This window comes from Dermacentor andersoni, chromosome 2, assembly GCF_023375885.2.
Source record: "Dermacentor andersoni chromosome 2, qqDerAnde1_hic_scaffold, whole genome shotgun sequence".
Lineage (NCBI taxonomy): Eukaryota > Metazoa > Arthropoda > Arachnida > Ixodida > Ixodidae > Dermacentor > Dermacentor andersoni.
This window is the reverse complement of record NC_092815.1, coordinates 44,943,506-44,956,779: the sequence shown is the minus strand read 5'-3', so window position 1 is coordinate 44,956,779 and position 13,274 is coordinate 44,943,506. Positions and strand designations below refer to the sequence as shown.

At 50.4% G+C, this 13,274-nt stretch overlaps 1 long non-coding RNA gene across 2 annotated transcripts in view; it reads right to left on the bottom strand.

The window, feature by feature from the left end:
- Window positions 1-13,064, bottom strand: part of LOC129387725 (uncharacterized) — a 177,871-nt gene extending 164,807 nt beyond the window's left edge. For both annotated transcript variants that reach the window (XR_008614912.2, XR_008614911.1), the window contains exons 1-2: window positions 12,940-13,064; window positions 12,648-12,809 (exon numbers count right to left, since the gene is read on the bottom strand). This is a non-coding gene — a long non-coding RNA (uncharacterized lncRNA). The remainder of the gene's footprint in view (window positions 1-12,647; window positions 12,810-12,939) is intronic.
- Window positions 13,065-13,274: the final 210 nt, after the last annotated feature.

The window sequence follows — 13,274 nt, the reverse complement described above, 5'->3', positions numbered from 1 at the left end:
TCCGGGGGCAGCTGCTCTTATACCCTCGGCGTCGCGGGCCAGAAGGAAGGTCACGGGATGAGCCCACGCGACGGCGGAGCATGAGCCCACGACGGCGCGCACGGTCGAGCCGAGAGACATGGTGAGCCGAGTGTAGTGACGCATCGCCAACCCGCCGACGGACAGACCTCCTGGCACCTCACTTGGGGAGCTCCGCTCCCCGGCTGCCGCGCTTTGACAAGCGTGGGCACACACACACACACGCACATACGAAGACACGTGGCACTGAAACACGCCTGGACACGCTTGGCGGGGAGGCGTTGCGGCGGCGTCGAACGGGCCAAAATGTCCGCCGCTTTGAACGAAGCCCCGGCGTCCGTTGCATCCGCGCCGGCATTACCGCGCGTTGTAGGCGAAACGTAACAGACCGCCCCGCCGGGGGAAGGAGATCCCGATGGTCAGGGGACTGCATCCGCTGTCCGGAGGGATGTCGCTCGATGATGCTCATAACCGAAGTCGGGCGTCCTTTGGCGTTTCTTGAGCGCAGCGCACAGAGAAGGCCTCGTTCTCACGTTCAGGTGCACACAGGACACTGCAAAGTGACTTCGGGAGAGTTGACATTTTTGTTCTCGTTTCCGGCAAGCGTTAGAACTACGCCGAAAGTCAACCGCTCAGTCAGCAAGCACGGCACAACCCTCACTAAGCCCTGCCAGGCTCTTTCCCCTTTTATACTGCTGCCTAGTTCCTTACAGTAGTTTAGCAGCACTCAGAACGCGTCCACAAATCGGAAAATTGCACTAGAAAGCACATCATCACTTTGAAACACTACACGAAAGCAATAGGTTAAAAATCCTGCCTCAGGAAGAAAAACATCAGTAACACGCAATTTTGAGGCTGATTCCCACGTTAGGGGCTTCGACTTAAGCCATCGGCGTTACCGTTGAGACTCCCCTTTTTGTAACGCACCTCAAAGGAATATTGTTGCAAAGCGAGGCTCCAGCGCAGGAGGCGGCCATTTTTGGGAGAGATGGTCTGCAGCCATTGGAGAGGGCAGTGATCCGTTTCAATGATAAACCTCGAGCCGGCTAGGTAACATGACAATTTCTGAACGGCCCACACGATACACGCACACACTTTCTCGGTGGCGCTATACGCCTGCTCACGACTCGTCAGCTTACGACTAGCATACAGGACGGGGTGTTCTACTTCTCCATTTTCCCGTTGGCACAGTACAACGCCCATGCCTCGCTCACTAGCATCACACTGAACAACGAACCCTTTTGTGTAGTCGGGCGATCGTAGCACAGGCTGGCTTGTTAGGGCGCTCTTTATGGCGCTAAAAGCTCTTTCCTTTGTCTCGTCCCAGACGACTGTTTGCGGCTCTATCTTTCTTAGAGCATCCGTCAAGGGAGCCGCGATATCAGAGTACCTGGGGATGTACCTCTGATAGTAGCCGGCGACACCTAAGAACGACCGAATATCGGTCTTCGTGCGCGGTTGCGGGAAGTCTCGCACAGCGGCCACCTTTATTTCAGAGGGGCGGCGACGACCCCGACCAATCACGTGTCCGAGGTAGACAACCTCGGCCTGTGCTAACTGGCACTTGGGAGCCTTGACTGTCAAGCCCGCATCGCGCAGGCGGGTTAGCACTGCCCGCAAGTGCGCCATATGCTCAGGCCAGGATGCGGAGAATATCGCTACGTCGTCTAGATACGGCAAAGCGAATTCTTGCTGTCCCCGCAACACTTTATCCATGAGGCTTGAAAAGCAGTATGGCGCGTTCTTCAAACCAAAACTCAAAACTTTAGGACGGAATGTCCCCATTGGTGAAATGAACGCCGCATACCTACTAGCCTCTTCTGTAAGTGGAACCTGCCAATAACCCCTGACAAGATCTAGGGTGGAAATAAACTGAGCGCTACTCACTCTCTCAAGGCGCTCCTCGATGTTAGGGATCGGATAAATTTGATCCTTAGTGATGGAATTAAGCCTGCGGTAGTCGACGCAAGGACGAGGTTCCTTGCCCGGTACCTCAACTAAAATCAAAGGGGAGGTATAATCACTCTCACCCGCCTCAATAACACCGAGCTGTAGCATTTTCTTTACCTCAGCCTCCATAATATCGCTCTGGCGGGGTGACACCCGGTACGCCTTGGATCGTACTGGCTCTGGGGAGGTAAGTTCTATGTCATGAGTAAGGACAGAAGTCCTACCAGGCCTCTCAGAGAACAGACCTTGAAACTCTTGTAAGAGCTGGTGTAGTTCGGTTTTCTGCTCAGGCGACAGCGATGCTTTACTTATTAAGTCACTAATGACTTGATCGGTGTCTTTCCTGTTCGTCACTGAGCCTAGTCCCGGAAGCTCGATCGGAAGCTCTTCTAACTTTCCCGCATCGGGAATTTCCTCTCCAGTATCTGGTGCCTTTAACGCTACAGGCTCAATTTTATTCAGTTCGGACGTGCTCTGAATACCAGCTTGCTGCGCCTCTGACCCTTTCTCATCGTTCAACAACGTCGGCCCCGCAACTACCGCCTTTGCAGCGAGCTCCCGAACCTTCGATCTGGTTAAGGCCTGAACGCTAGCCTCACCAAACAAAAGCCCCTTCTCGCGCAGGAGGTGATCGGACCTGTTCGAAAATAAGTACGGGTACTGGGGGGGCAGCATAGATGACACTGCGGCCTCCGTCTCAAGTGCTCCGAAAGGTCCTTCAATAAGCACTTTTGCTACCGGCAGACACACGCTATGAGCTTCCACTGCTTGCTTGATCCATGCGCACTCGCCCGTGAACATATCGGGTTCTACGTAAGAGGGGTGAACTACATCCATTGTAGCTGCGGAATCGCGAAGCACTCGGCACTCTTTCCCGTTCACGAGGAGGTCTCGCATGTAAGGCTCGAGAAGCTTCATGTTCTCGTCAGTGCTACATAAAGACAAAAACACGACTTTTGTTTTTGTTTCTGGACACTGCGCCGAAAAGTGACCCGGCTTCTGGCACGTATAACAAACGCGCGCTTGCCTCGTCTCGAACCGCTTTCTGCGTTCGGCTTCGGTTGCCGCCGTCTCCTTACGTTCGGTCGGACTGCTTTCACTCGCATCCGCACTACGTGTATCCCCCTTTGCTCTCATGGGTGTGAACTTCGGCCTCTCAAACTTGGAGCCAAATTCACCCTTTTGACCGTCCTTAGCTCCGCGAGCCCGACGCGTCACAAACTCCTCGGCTAACTCAGCGGCTCTAGCCACCGTACTAACGTCTGGCCTATCCAAGACCCAGTACCGCACGTTCTCAGGTAACCGACTATAAAACTGTTCTAGCCCGAAACACTGCAGAACTTTCTCGTGGTCACCAAACGCTTTCTCTTCTTTGAGCCACTCCTGCATGTTTGACATAAGCCTGTACGCAAACTCTGTATATGACTCACTTTTGCCTTTCTCATTTTTCCGAAACTTCCGACGGAACGCCTCCGCTGACAGCCGGTACTTTTTTAGCAGACTCGATTTCACTTTGTCGAAATCCTCTGCCTCCTCTCTCTCCAAGCGAGCGACTACGTCGGCCGCCTCGCCGGGTAGCAAAGTGAGCAAGCGCTGTGGCCACGTTTCCCGAGAGAACCCCTGCTTCTCGCACGTTCGCTCAAAGTTAACCAGGAACAAACCAATGTCCTCTCCAAGCTTAAACGGCCGCATCAGGTCAGTCATTTTGAACAATACTCGTTCTCCTGCACCGTGTGCCTGACTTCCATTACGAGCGCGTTCCATCTCTAACTCGAGACGCTTCATTTCCAATGCGTGTTGACGGTCGCGCTCTTCTTTTTCTTTCTCTTTTTGTTCTTTAAGTTCGCGCTCCTGTCTTTTTGCCGTCTCCCTCTCCTCAATGGTCTCAAGGCATTCCGACAGCTCGTCATCCTCAGCTTCTAACTCAAGAATAGCCCTTAGCAGTTCTGGTTTTCTGAGTTTGTCTGAGACATCCAGACCCAACTCTCTTGCAAGCTCCAGCAATTTCGGTTTGCGCAACGACTTCAAATCCATGGCTGCTCTGAATGCTGCTTTCTCTACTGCCTACTATTGTCTTGCCGCAAACTAACCCGGCAGCAACGACAACCACAATTACCAGCTCTGTTTCTGACACTAACAAAAGCCTGGCAAAACTCGGAAGAAGAAAGTCCCGCACTCACCAAACCTCGCAGCCAAGAATTCCGCGCAGTCGTTCCGCTGCAGGCAACCAGTCATCACACAGGGCTCGTTGCACTGCTCCCGGATGGTCGTTGTGCTGCTCAGCATACAGTCAACCGCATCTCTTCGCTGCTGGCCTCCGTTGTCGCGATCTCACCGCTGGCAACCAGTTGTTGGGGTCTCGGTGCTGACGCCCGTTATTGCAAATGGGTCGCAAGCCCCAAGGGTAGCGTTGGCCTGGCGGCCTGGGACATTGGAAGCATCCGAAGGTCCCGGCAAAGCAAGAGAAGACTGGTAACAGAACAACTTGTTTATTCTAACATAGCAAAAGAGCGGCCGGTCAGGTCGACCGAAGTGGAGAGACGGGAGAGCACGTAACTCAACAGTACAAATCGGAGCCTCTCTCCTGGCGTCCGGGGGCAGCTGCTCTTATACCCTCGGCGTCGCGGGCCAGAAGGAAGGTCACGGGATGAGCCCACGCGACGGCGGAGCATGAGCCCACGACGGCGCGCACGGTCGAGCCGAGAGACATGGTGAGCCGAGTGTAGTGTCGCATCGCCAACCCGCCGACGGACAGACCTCCTGGCACCTCACTTGGGGAGCTCCGCTCCCCGGCTGCCGCGCTTTGACAAGCGTGGGCACACACACACACACGCACATACGAAGACACGTGGCACTGAAACACGCCTGGACACGCTTGGCGGGGAGGCGTTGCGGCGGCGTCGAACGGGCCAAAATGTCCGCCACTTTGAACGAAGCCCCGGCGTCCGTTGCATCCGCGCCGGCATTACCGCGCGTTGTAGGCGAAACGTAACAGTGTTGAAGCAATGAACGACATTTTTATGGGCATCATTAAGGAATGTGTAATAGAAGTCGGTGATAACTCCGTTAGACAGGATACCAGTAAGCTATCGCAGGAGACGAAAGATCTGATCAAGAAACGCCAATGTGTGAAAGCATCTAAGAATAGAACTGGCAGAACTTTCCAAGTTAATCTACAAGCGTAAGACAGCTGACATAAGGAAGTATAATATGGATAGAATTGAACATGCTCTCAGGAACGGAGGAAGCCTAAAAGCAGTCAAGAAGAAACTAAGAATAGGTAAAAATCAGATGTATGCGTTAAGAGACAAAGCCGGCAATATCATTACTAATATAGATGAGATCTTTCAAGTGGCTGAGGAGTTCGATAGAGATTTATACAGTACCAGTGGCATCCACGACGATAATGGAAGAGAGAATAGTCTAGAGGAATTTGAAATCCCACAAGAAACGCCGGAAGAAGTAAAGAAAGCCTTGGCAGCTATGCAAAGGGGGAAGGCAGCTGGGGAGGATCAGGTAACAGCAGATTTCTTGAAGGGTGGTGGGAACACTGTCCTAGAAAGATTGGCCGCCCTATATACACAATGCCTCATGACCTCAAACGTACCGGAATCTTGGAAGAACGCTAACATAATCCTAATCCACAAGAAAAGGGACGCCAAAGACTTGAAAAATTATAGACCGATCAGCTCATTGTCCGTTGCCTACGAAGTATTTACTAAGGCAATTGCAAATAGAATCAGGAACACCTTAGACTTCCGTCAACCAAAGGACCAGGCAGGATTCCGTGAAGGCTACTCAACAATATAACAATATTCACACTATCAATCAGGTGATAGAGAAATGTGTGTAATATAACCAACCCTAATATATAGCTTTCATTGATTACGAGGAAGCATTTGATTCAGTCGAAACATCAGTAGTCATGGAGGCATTACGGAATCAGGGTGTAGACGAGTCGTATGTAAAAATACTGATAGATATATATAGCGGCTCCACTGCCGCCGTAGTCCTCCGTAAAGAAAGCAACAAAATCGCGATAAAGAAAGGCGTCAGCCAGGGAGATACGATCTCTCCAATGCTATTCACAACGTGTTTACAGGAGGTATTCAGAGACCTGGATTGGGAAGAATTGGGGATAAGAGTTAATGGAGAATACCTTAGTAACTTGCGATTCGCTGATGATATTGCATTACTTAGTAACTCAGGGGACCAACTGCAATGCATGCTCACTAACCTGGAGAAGCGAAGAAGAAAGGTGGGTCTAAAACTTAACCTGCAGAAAACTAAAGTAATGTTTAACAGTGTCGGAAGGGAACAGCAGTTTACGATAGGTAGCGAGGCACTGGAAGTGGTAAAGGAATACGTCTACTTAGAGCAGGTAGTGACCGCGGATCCTGATCCTGAGACTGAAATAATCAGAAGAATAGGAATGGGCTGAGGTGCATTTGGCAGGCGTTCTCAGTTCATGAACTGCAGGTTCCCATTATCCCTCAAGAGAAAAGTCTATAACAGCTGTGTCTTTCCAGTACTCACGTACGGGGCAGAAACCAGGAGGCTTACGAAAAGGGTTCTACTTAAATTGAGGACGGCGCACCGAGCTATGGAAAGAAGAATGATAGGTGTAACGTTAAGGGATAAGAAAAGGGCAGATTGGGTGAGGGAACAAACGCGAGTTAATGACATCTTAGTAGAAATCAAGAAAAAGAAATGGGCATGGGCGGGACATGTAATGAGGAGGGAAGATAACCGATGGTCATTAAGGGTTACGGACTGGATTTCAAAGGAAGGGAAGCGTAGCAGGGGGCGGCAGAAAGTTAGGCGGGCGGATGAGATTAAGAAGTTTGCAGGTACAACATGGCCACAATTAGTACATGACCGGGGTAGTTGGAGAAGTATGAAAGAGGCCTGTGCCCTGCAGTGGGCGTAACCAGGCTGCTGCTGCTGATGACGATGATGATGATGATGATGATGAAAGCGATGTCCCAAAAGGTAATTGACCTAGAAAACGACCTTTGTAGAGGCATCAGCGTTGCTTTTAATGCATTACGAGCGTCGAACAGCCTGTCAGTGAGCGCCATACAATAGTGCGAGCCCGCACAATGGCAAAACTACCCTGCATGCGCCGCAGTGTAAAACCATCACCAGGGTTCTTCGTTATCTATAGGTTGTTCTCGCAGGCGCTACGCTACTACTGTCATTAAGACACCCCATGTGGTAGCGGGAAAGAACCCTTCCCAACCTATCCAGCTGTTCTTTCTTCCCCTCTCGTTACGCCGCCTAGTAGTGGCAAAGCACAATGCTATCTAGTTTTGGCGACCAGACGAGAACCGTCGTGTTTGGCGCGACTCACCGGTGTCTGGCAAACAAAAATGCTTCAGTGGCCCTATTTCTTTCGCTCGATTATGATCCACGTACTTGCAAACGGGCTGTTTTCAGGAATTTTACAGATAACCGTTGACTAAATTATGAGGTCTTTGCATAAATTTAGCAAAACATCTAAGCGTACGCTATCCAAATAAATTTTTGTGAGGATCTGAGAGTTCGTCGGAGATATTAACTATTAGAGAGCACCGCTTGCTCTTGCATCCGCGTCCTATGCACACTTAAAAAGAAAACAAAAACAAGCATTGCTAACTCTGTGTAATTTCTTTTTATTTCTGATGATTTTGTGACATATGTTGTTTTTCAAATTGATGTCAGATACTCGTATCTTCAAATATTTTTTTATTAGTTTTCGGCATCCGGCGGTATTTACGGTCGCAACAGGACACTGGAAACCTTGAAGCCCGTGCTTTGGTCATAAAGTCGCTGGAAACCTTGGGTATCATTTGGAAATTTAGCTAGTTTTTAAAATATATTGTTGCGGAGAAGAGAACGATGAAGGTGTCTCGGGGAAAGAAGGGCAAAGGCTCTGGCTGTAGCTTGGGCTCCATTTCTATCTCCTGTGAATACACACTCGTTTACATCTGTGCACCTGCCTCTTTCTCAGCTGACGTTCGTCCTCCATTCATGTATTAGCTAAACCACGCATATCCGCTAAACATTCTACGTTTGACTGTTGTGTCTTACTTTTCTTGCGTTAGTTCTCGTTCGTGTAACATTGCCGCTAATACTTTATTAAATTTACAGTTCATTGTTTATTCGCTCATTTTGTATTATCTCTTCGATACCGATGCTTACCACGCTTGAACCTTTAGTCCCCAGCAAGTATTAAATAAATGAAACGAAAATACGCCATTCGTCGTCGTCGAAAACATAGAAATCGGTTTTAATAATAATAATATTTGGGGTTTTACGTGCCAAAACCACTTTCTGATTATGAGGCACGCCGTAGTGGAGGACTCCGGAAATTTTGGCCACCTGGGGTTCTTTAACGTGCACCTAAATCTAAGCACACGGGTGTTTTCGCATTTCGCCCCCATCGAAATGCAGCCGCCGTGGCCGGGATTCGATCCCGCGACCTCGTGCTCAGCAGCCCAACACCATAGCCACTGAGCAACCACGGCGGGTAGAAATCGGTTTTCTGGTGTGTGTTTGAGAATCTATATGTTCGCCATTATTTGGCGCTCACAATGATTCTTCGCTATTGGCGCCCCAACAATGGCAGAAAAAAAAAAGAAAGAGGGAAAGAGAGAGCGAATGAGAAAGAAATAAAAACAAATTGAAGCCGACTTCACTTGCCTGCGTCAGCAAGTGTCGCAAGCGGAAGGGAGTACCGCCATAAGCCTTCCTGGAAATTTGCGCTCAGATTCAGCGACCGGAATCATTTGCATTTTATTACGTTTGGAATTGCTTTTATTGCGTTCTCTCTTTCTTTCGACGCGATCGATGCCGATCGGTGTGGCGAATGTATCATTTTCATCCATCTCATTTCTGTCCGTTCTTTTTTTCGTTCTCTTTGTCCCGAGTTCTTCAGTGTACCCCTACTTCAGAATCCACTCGCCCCGCATGTTTCGCATATACGTACAAATTCTGAATGTGCGTTTCTATGCCTCCTGTCTATGCAGCGAAAGAGGGAAACACCGACCCACTTGCAACGACGGCGTCAGATGCCCCCACCAGAAACGCGCTTTATTTCTTAACACTTTTCTTTTTTCTACGAATCGTACGTCTGTCACGCCACCCTTCCTTTACTTCAGCAACATATTTACGTCCGCGCATGAACGCACTGTCGCGCAAATTCCGTTCTCTTTGTCAACTATACCCGGGCCGCATGACTCCATCTCGCCTATGGCGCATTCGGACCGCTCTGTACTGTTTGTCCACGGATACGTTCCTCTTATAGGACTTTTTTTTCTTTTTATTTTATTTATTTGCCGCGCCATGCTATAGTCTATGGTGAGTGTTTTGTCAATGTATGGTCAGAATTCGAGCGAAGGCGCGTTTAGAGTCAGTCGATAGGCACTCCAATCGCCCTTTCGGTATCTTGGGGGCTGTTTGTGTACCTCGGAGAAGAGGCAAAGTGCTCAGAAGCGCACGCGAAACCTTTCGCGCAGTGCGTCCCAAGCATAAAATAAGTGCTTTTTATTGGTTTACGGCAGTAATGTTGTCCGTCAGGTCAGTGACTGCATGCCGGCGCCAAATGCAACGCTTACTCAGGAATTTCCTGTTTGTTGCTGGGAGCGGAGACCCCCTTTCCCTTCACCCTCCAATATTTTTCTCAAGCTCGCTCTATATCTCAGGTAATATTGTCGTTGGGAAATGCTTTAATGCACTGTATTTCGCTAAACGTATCCAGAGAGCTTGCGGCGTTTTCAAAACGCGTTTTTTTAACCAAGGTGTTCAGGCGAATTCTGCTACAGTTCGCTTGCCGCGGTGAATGCCGGAGAGCTATGGCGTGGTCGGTGTCTAACGCAAATCAAAGAACCTGCGTCAGAGCCTCAAGTTTGTTCTGAAGCGTAATTAACAAAGATTGTCAAGACTGACGTGCATCTGCGAGGTTATGGCGTATATATATATATATATAATGTAGTCGGACTGGCGGAGGAAAATAAAGCGTGCCTTTCACATATTTTAAAAAGTCGAATATCAGGTTGAACTCAAGAAAAAGAAATGGGCATAGGCAGGACACGTAATGAGGAGGGAAGGTAACCGATGGTCATTAAGAGTTACGGAATGGATTCCAAGGGAAAGAAAGCGTAGCAGAGGGCGGCAGAAAGTTAGGTGGGCGGATGAGATTAAGAAGTTTGCAGGGACAACATGGCCACAATTAGTACATGACCGGGGTAGTTGGAGAAGTATGGGAGAGGCCTTTGCCCTGCAGTGGGCATAACCAGGCTGATGATGATGATGATGATGATGTTGATGATGATGATGATGATGGTCAGGCTTCGCGCTCAGGTTGCCTTACTATATCGCTTTTCCTATTCCGCCCCGCAATCTTGTTGATGTTGATAATGCAGTCTATATACAGAATTTTGTTTATCTTTCCTCTGCTTATGTCCAATCGCCACGACTTTCACTTCCTCATTTGTTTAATTGGGTTCGGCCTTCGCGTGCCGCGTAGCCTGTTAATGAACCTTTTCAGAAATATGCGTGTATCCCTACAATGGCAGCCCGCCAAGGAGCCCGGATGAAGACGCGCCGGCTCCGCTGCCGTCTGCTGCCGCCATGTGATTGCAGTGTCGCTACGACAGGCAGAGGCGTCTTCTTGCCTTTTGCTGGGACTCCATAGATCAGCAAGCGCACTGCAAGCGTTCTGATCTTTCTTTTTTTTCGCAGATGTGCGAGTGCTCCCGCATGTCGTTCCATGCTCGGAAAAGTCGTTCTAGTCACATTTCAAGGCCGTCTGTCACTCGGAGCAGTGCCTCCCGTGTTAACCGTGTCGCAGAGTTCTCGCAGATTCGATGTAGCGCGTGTTGCATGGACACCTGACAGATGCATGACAAAACGGTTTGCAACCGTAATACGTATGCACACGCATACATACATGCGTCACTCCGATATACGTCTATCGTCACTGCTTCAAGAAAGAAAAAGAAAGTCATTTTTCTTCGCTATAGTTAGTAAATATGAGGTCACGGAAATATCCATGTCTTGGCGCCCGCGTTTGTCATCCTTCGCGGCTGTACACTTCAGCACAGCCACGTTTGCACTCTTGTGCCGCCAAACGTAGCTCGGATATAGAAAAGGACATTAATGAAAAAGCGCGGTTACCACCTCCCCAAGTTACTTACAACGTTGGACGCGCTAAATGTCATTTTTCGTAGTGCTGCCGAAGATACGAAGCTGCACACTATCCTTGCAAACCACGGCCCTGCTTGTATTGCGATAGCAATTATACGGACACTCCTGGCGCAGTTTTGCCGTCGCCGTCGCCGTGTGGTTCCGTATGAGTGAAAACGGGTGAGGGCGAGCCGGCGAACGGCGGTTCAATCTCGCGTGCGTGAGCGAGGAACGCGGCCCGGATGCGTGCCCTTTCCTGTGAGAAGGGGCGTTCTTCTCCGGCGGCTGCTGCGGTGCCTCATTGTCCTCGTCACGCACCGCTACGTACAGAGTGGAGACAACCGCGGCGTCTACTACGGCGTTGGCCACGCGAATCGCGGACGCCGTAGTAGACGCCTTTAGCGTGCGTCGTAGGGACGCGTTGCCCGCGCTTATGTAACTCGCAAGCGATCTGTGGCGTGGCTAAAGTGTGCGCCTGCACGGGCCTCATCTTCAAAGCGATTTGCTATGTTTGCAGATTGCGTTTAGTGTCAATAGCTTCGTATGCGCTGCGCTTTCGACGTTTCGTTCGCGCTGAAGCGAGACATGCATGAAGGTCAATTCGCTTGCTGCTGCCGCAATTCCTCGCTCCAGAATTTTTTTTCAGCGAGTTTAGGCTCTTATCGGGCGAGATGTGTTCATGTTTACCTGCGCCCGCGTGACACGGTGCTGGTTAATTAAGTTAAAACACCTTGTTGGGCTAGTTGATTTGAATCCATGATAGAATGTGTAAGCGCGACTGAACAAGGACGGGGAAAGAAGCAGACACACAAAAGCAGCGCTGTCTCTGTGTGTCTGTTTCTTTCTACGTCCTCGTTGAGTCACGCTTACACATTCTGTCATTGTTCATTTAGTTAGTAAGCAAATGTTTGCAAGTTTATGCAGCCGATAAAACTACTTTCCTTACTACGTACAGCTATCTACTGATTTGCTATCGCAATCAGTGCTTCGCCTTTCAGGCGGAACTGTGAATTTTTGTTAGTGGCACAAACTACGCGAAATAATATCACGCGTGGAGCGGCGCAGGAGCTAGCTTTGCTGATGCTTTGGCATCTTTACAGTTGTGACGTGGTGTCACTAGCCGTAGTAACAGTGACAGGTAAGCTGCCAACGCCGCCCGCAGTGACAAAGCTGGAACCGCATGATGGGTTTTAAGATCGCGAATACGCGACGCTAGGCGAATGCCCGCATCACCACTGACACGTCGGCATGAGCACGGCAGGTGTGTGCCGGCCGCGCCGCGTTTCCGATGAGCTGCTCTGCCTAAAGTCCGTAGATATTAAAGCGAAAGCTTAACTGGCCGCGAACTTGCGATTTTGCCGTGGCCGTACTCCGAGGAGGCACATGACGTCACACCGCGTTCCTCGTCGTTGCGTTCGCCTTCGCTCGCTTCGCCACCATGATGTAGTCCCGGTTACCAGAGCGGTAGCGGCTTCGGACTACACGAGACATCGGCTATGGTGCCTGCTCACCTCCATTCACCCGGACACCCGAGTGGCTAGTGGCAGGGCCCCCAAGCCGCTTCCAGAGAACGGCCTCACCAGAAGAGACCGTTCCACACTCTTGCGCTTGCGGGCTGGCTGCACCTGGACTGCGGCCCGGCTGTACGCCAAGGGCCGCGCCACGTCACCTGCCTGCAAAAGGTGCGGGGACCCCGAGACTCTGGAGAGCCTTCTCTCTGCCTGCCCATCCTTGGCGCAGGAACGCTCCACAGTGATCAACACCTACAGACGCCACGGCCTTCCAGCGGCCACAGAGACTGACCTGCTGTTCCCGGTGTATCTCCAGCTCCCTGCGCTGCGAAGCCTGCCGGAGTTAGACACCCTATAAGCGCCCGCTACAACGCTAGCAACTTTACTGAGGACTGCCACCTTTCGCGCATAGTGGAGTCTATTAGGCCACATCCTCCCTCTTTCTCTATCTTTCACTTCCCCTTCCCTCTCCTCTGAAGACGCTTCACCGTGCTCCCTCACGGGTTGCAGAATCAAGCGTCTTTCCTTTCTTTAGATCACTGTCAACATCATCATCGCTCGCTTCGCCAGCTGCGTCGCATGCCTTATGACATGTCGGAGGATTGAAAAGGAAAGCTCGCGTGCGCT